Raw genomic sequence first — 5849 nt, 5'->3', positions numbered from 1 at the left:
GTGCGACGCGCGGGGGGTCGGCGCCGCCTGCCCGACCGCCCGCGAGGGGGGAGGAGCGCGCCCCGGCCGCGCGCCCCGCCCCGGCGCCGCCTCTCGGGAGCGCGCTCTCAGGGCCCGGGCCCCCTGGTGGGCCAGCCGGAGTCACGGCTTCCAGGCGGTGTCGCGCCGCGCGCTCCCGTGGAAGAGCTGTCCGCCCGTTCTGGCTGCTACCTCTTCCTAGAGAGACGCGGGCGACGCGTGCCCTGGCAATGGGTGTCTCGCTGGTGAGCCTTGTCCAGACAGAGCGAATGTACCTGAGGCGGCGGGGTTTTTGCCCCGAAAGCAGGGTCTCCCCCACCAAAGGCTTGGTCTACTGAGCTTCTGGAGAAGCAGCTCCGGCCTAGCCTTGTCCCGTGCCATTACTACGGGGTCAGATGGGCCTCATGGGTTCTAGAGAGTCTGTTCTAAAGTTGCATGCCAAAGGGGAGCTGGGGGAAAGGACCTGGTAAAACAAGGATAGGTGTTAGGGTACGTACAGGAAATCCAGCCATGGTGTTAACAAGTTCCCTGTCCTGCAGGGAAGAAGGGCCCCACTGCTCTCCACACTTAATCTTTCACTTTTTCTCTCTTCCTCCCAAGAACCATTCTTTTAATAGTCCCCTTTCCTTTCCCCTCTATAAAGTGTAGCTAAGCAAGCAGGCTACCAAGTCGCTTTACTGGAATTCAACCCCCAAATTCCTGACCTCCACCAGTCTGGGAACTTAGAAGTTTGTGTATGCCTACATTTCCACAAAGGAAAACAAAATGGTGTACCTCATAGAGAGGTAGGGTTCAGTAAATTGTCCATCAAAAGCAGGTATGGACTTGCTTGTCACCACAAATATGCATACTAGCACTTTTTCTGGCGATCTTGCTTATAATTTGAGAAAGGATTTTGCAAAGGGCATCGGAAGGTGTTACCCAGTTCAGCAACAGAATCTAGACACTGTTGGAGGGGACAAATGACCATAGGCCTGTCCATGAGCTCCCCTAGGCGCGTGCATGATTCTGGATGTGGAATGGGAGCATTTCCCGCCCAATCTGAGGTGGGGGTGGGTTAAGTAAAACCTTCCAGCTGCAAAGTGTACTGGGGATACATTTACTAAAGCACGTGCTGGCACTGAACACTGAGCTTTAAGTCACTGCCGTGCGACAGGCCCCCAAATCTCAGAATGTTAGAATGTCAGTTCTCTCCAGATGCCAGCAGGTTTCATTTGAAAAGCTAAAACCGACAGGTCCGTGAAAGTGTACAGGAAGAACGAGGGGCATGCGCATAGCCTCATAAACCGTAGCCTATCAAAAACCTCACTATGAAACTACAGTCGTCAACATAGACTCGTAAGCAGAAGGGAATTGTGGGCCGGTGTGACTGCAGAGTCCAAATACACCGTCGTCTGAGGTAATGAGTGAGGGAGTCTTAATCTTTTCAGTGAGTTGAACAACTAGGCAACCACATTCAAAAGGAATCTTACATCATAGACGTGCGATCATTTCAAGGTGATCACAGAATTAAACGCACAACCAAGCACTGTAAAGCTCCTGGAAGAAAACAGCAAAATCTGTGATGTTAGGGGAAAAGGCAAAGACTTCTTAGGTGCAACTACCATCAAGAAAGGAAAGAAGGAAGGAGGAAGGAAGGAAGGAAGGAAGGAAGGAAGGAAGGAAGGAAATACAGCTCTTAAAAACCGATCATCAAACTGTAAAAATCTATTCCAAAAACAATTTTAAAATAAAAATTATTTGCCATACATTCAAGTAACAAGAATATATGATCCATCTTTATAATCCAGTAAGACAGGGGCTGGAGAGAGAGATCAGCAGTTTAAAGTGCTTGCTGCTCTTCCGGAGGACCCGAGTTTGGCTCCTAGCACCCGGGTCAGTGGTTTAACCGTGAAAACTCCAGTTCCTGGGTATCTAAACCCCTCTTCTGGCCTCATCGGGCACACACACATGACATACACACACAGGAGTAAAATAAAGTATTTTTAAGTCAATAAAGGAGTCTGTTTGTTTGTTTGTTCATTTTTTAACAATTAAGAGAATGTAAACCACAGGGCAATGCAGAAACAGCCAGTGGCGCAAACATAAGTGCTTTGTTTCATTAGTCATTTGGGACATTTGAATTAGACCCGCAGTGACAAGAACAGCACAATTACAGTGGCTAACATTTCAAAGGGCTGGCAAGGGTGTATAGCAAGTGGCCTTTTCCACAGGGCTAAGGAGAGCACTGCTTTGGAAAACAATCTATCAATGTCTTTCAAAAGATCAACACGTCTAGCTGTCATATGGCCAAGCAATTTCCCCTTTGTGTTTAACCAGGGCAAACAAACACATATGCCCACACAATGAATTAGACACGGATATTCATAACCGTTTAGTCATAGTAGCCCCAAACTAAAAATAACCCGCATGTCGGTTAACACGGGAACGAAGAGACAAGTGTATTCTTTAGTACGACGTTACTCAGCAGAACCAAGAGATGAGCAGCCGGCCGGTCAACAAAAACGAGTCTCGTAAACGTTATGCTGAGCTAATGCAGCCAAACAAAATATATAGTGTATTATGAAATTAGAAAGGAAAAATCTTAGCTGGGACAGCATTGCCTGAAGCTAATGATGTCTGTGGGAAAGAAAGACCAAGGCTAAACAGGGGCCTGGTTGGCTGTGATTTCTGTTTTCACACCAAATGAGAACTGGATTCATTTAGTACAGATTCTTGCTTGGAGCTGATCTTTAGATATCTCTTGGAATTGATCTTTAAATATCTCACATAGCATTTTAAGTGTATATTTACATGTTGGTGATGGCATGAATCCCAATATCATGATAAAGGTGAGGTTTGTTCCACGGTTAATAAATCATCTCCCTTTCAAACATCCCCTTAAAGCATTGAATTTGAGTCACATCTTAGTCGTTTGGCTGAGATCAGGACAAACCACAGAACTTGACACAATGTTGTACCTCATTTTTACAACAATGATGTTTCTTACTAACCTTTTGGAAAAAATATTACTTTGGACTAAATAACAACATGTTTACTAAACTGTCTCTTTGAAAATGAATAATTTGTTGTGTACTGGTTGTAAATAACTTATACAGATGTATGTATATGAGGGTATATCCTCATGAGCAGTATTTTAGAGTAGATAAGAAAAATAGCCTATGAATAAGTTTAAGATAAATTCTATAGTTTGGAGTAATAAGATGTGTCAGTTACATAACACCTTTCCTGCCAAGGAGTTGATCTAATAATCTCTTTACTTTTTAAGGATGTCAAGAAGAAGCGGGATGCTCACTTCTGCCCTAGTTAGGGCTTCCGTTGCTGTGAACAGACACCATGACCAAGGCAACTCTTAGAAAGACAACATTTAATTGGGGCTGGCTTACAGGTTCAGAGGTTCAGTCCAGTATCATTAAGGCAGGAAGCATGGCAGTGTCCAGGCAGGCATGGTGCAGGAGGAGCTGAGAGTTCTGCATCTTCATCTGAAGGCCCCTAGAAGACCTTCCCATGCGGTTAAGAGGAGGGTCTCATTGCCCATCCCTACAGTGGCACACTTCTTCCATTAAGGCCACACTTCCCAATAGTGCCACTTCCTGGGCCAAGCGTATTCAGACCACCATACCATCAAATTCCTCTCCTCAGCCCTCAGGGAACCCTGAGAGGAAAAGGAACCCAAGTGATCATCAGAAGTTCTTTGTCTCCTACCATTGTGCCAGGACTCTATATTTTATTATTTTATTACTTTTAAAATTCTTCTCTCATATATTACATCCCAACCACAGTTGTTCATCCCTGTTCTCCCAGTCCCTCCTCATCAGATTCACCCCCTCTTCCATTTATTTCCTTTCAGAGAAGGGCAGACATCCCAGGGATATCAACCAAACATGGCACATCAAGCTGCAATAAAGTTAGGCACCTCCCCTTATATTAAGGCTGAGCCAGGCAAACCAATGAGAGGACAAGGGTTCCCAAAGCAGGCAAAAGTGTCAGAAACACCCCCAACTCCCACTGTTAGGAGTCCCACAAGATACCTACACAATCATATACGCAGAAGACCTGTGTCAGACCCATACAGCTCCCTGATGGTCAGTTCAGTCTATGAGCCTCTGAACCCAGTTAGTTGATTGTGTGAACAATGGTTCTTGTGGTGTCCTTGACCCCTCTGGCTCCTTTAATCCTTCCTCCACCTGCCACAGAATTCCCTGAGGCTTGCCTAAATGTTTGGCTATGAGTCTTTGCTTCTGTTTCTATTAGTTGTTGAATGAAGCCCCCCTGATGACAAATGGGCTAGGCTCCAATCTATGAGTATAGCAGGATACCATTAGGCATAATTTCATTAAAATTTTTCCCAGATGAGTTTGGTCTCTGTCCTAGGTCTCTGGGCTATCCAGCCTCTAGGTCCTGGCCCTCCAGTAGTGTCAGGAGTGTGTTCCCTCTCATGGCATGGGTCTCAGGTTGAACCAGTCATTGGTTGGCCACTCCCACAAGTTCTGTACCACCATTAACTTTATCTTTTTTTATTTTATTTGTATATTTACTCTCTCTCTCTCTCTCTCTCTCTCTCTCTCTCCTCTCTCCTTCTTTCTCTCTCTCCCTCTCCTCTCCCTCCTTTCCTCCCTTCCTCCCTCTCTCCCTCCCTGTCTCCCTCCTTCCTTTGTGTGTATATTATGGTTTCCAGTTTTGTATTTGTGAATGAGTAGGTCTCTTTCTTGTGCCTTTGCTCGAGTTCTTTTCCTTCTGTTCGCTTTGTACTGTTCCGATGAGTTTTTATTTTATTTTGTTATATTTTAGTTAATTATTAATATCTATTTTTAAAAGGAAAAATGAAATTTGCAGGTTAGTGGCTGGAACTAGAAAATATATTGCATGAGCCGGCACAGGTCCGAGAGGAAAATCTCATGTTCATGCTCATCGGCGGTTTTTTAGGTCCGAATCTTCAGATGTCAATATATAACCCGTTCTAAGTGCAGAACCCAGGAGAACAGGACCACAGGGTGGAGAAAGAAGTTTTGTAGAGGAGAATAGCGCTGTGGCTGGGAGCTGCGTTGTCTGTGGTCTGTGCTGACACCAGAATGCCAGTGGATGTCCGTGGTCTGGACTGTCACCAGAAACCATGTGGAAGTCTACGATCCACGCCGACGACGATCGAGGTAGCTCCTTTTGCCGTGGTATCAATAACTGCAGACTCCCGGTTGAAATCAGAGACATTGAAGTCTTTTGGGACAACCTCCCACTCCCATGCAAAAAGAAACAGTCTAGATAGGAAGCCACTGAAGAGAGCCCTTAAAATTCGTGACCGTGATGCTGACCTGTAGCTCCTCAGTGCTGATGGCGTCTGGGTGGGGGTGGGGCCATCGGGGAAAGGACTCATTTTTTTTTTCTTCTGTGCATTGGTGTTTTTCCTGTCTGTGTGTCTGGGTGAGGGGGTTAGATCCTAGAGTTACAGATACTCGTGAGCTGCCATGTGGGTGCTGGCAATTGAACCTGAGTCCTCTAGAAGAGCAGTCAGTTTTCCCAACTGCTGAGCCATCTCTTCAGGCCCCAGACTCAGATTTCTTTAGGGGGCTGACCACTGAGAGTTTGACCATGCTTCAGCAAGTATATGGGCAACACAGACTGGACTCGGTGTATTTCTTTTTATTTTCTTATACCATTACATATATACATATATATTATATTACTGGATTTTGGAGATAAGATTTCTCTGTTTATACCTGGATCTCCTGCACCTTTCTCTGTAGACCAGCTGGCCTCAAACTCAGATATCCCCCCTGCCTCTGTCTCTGAATGCTGCAATTGAAGGTATGTGGCACCCCCATACATACATTTTA

This window comes from Rattus rattus, chromosome 14 (assembly GCF_011064425.1).
Source record: "Rattus rattus isolate New Zealand chromosome 14, Rrattus_CSIRO_v1, whole genome shotgun sequence".
In the NCBI taxonomy this organism is placed as follows: domain Eukaryota; kingdom Metazoa; phylum Chordata; class Mammalia; order Rodentia; family Muridae; genus Rattus; species Rattus rattus.
The sequence above is the reverse complement of the archived record's forward strand: the minus strand, read 5'-3'. Positions refer to the sequence as shown.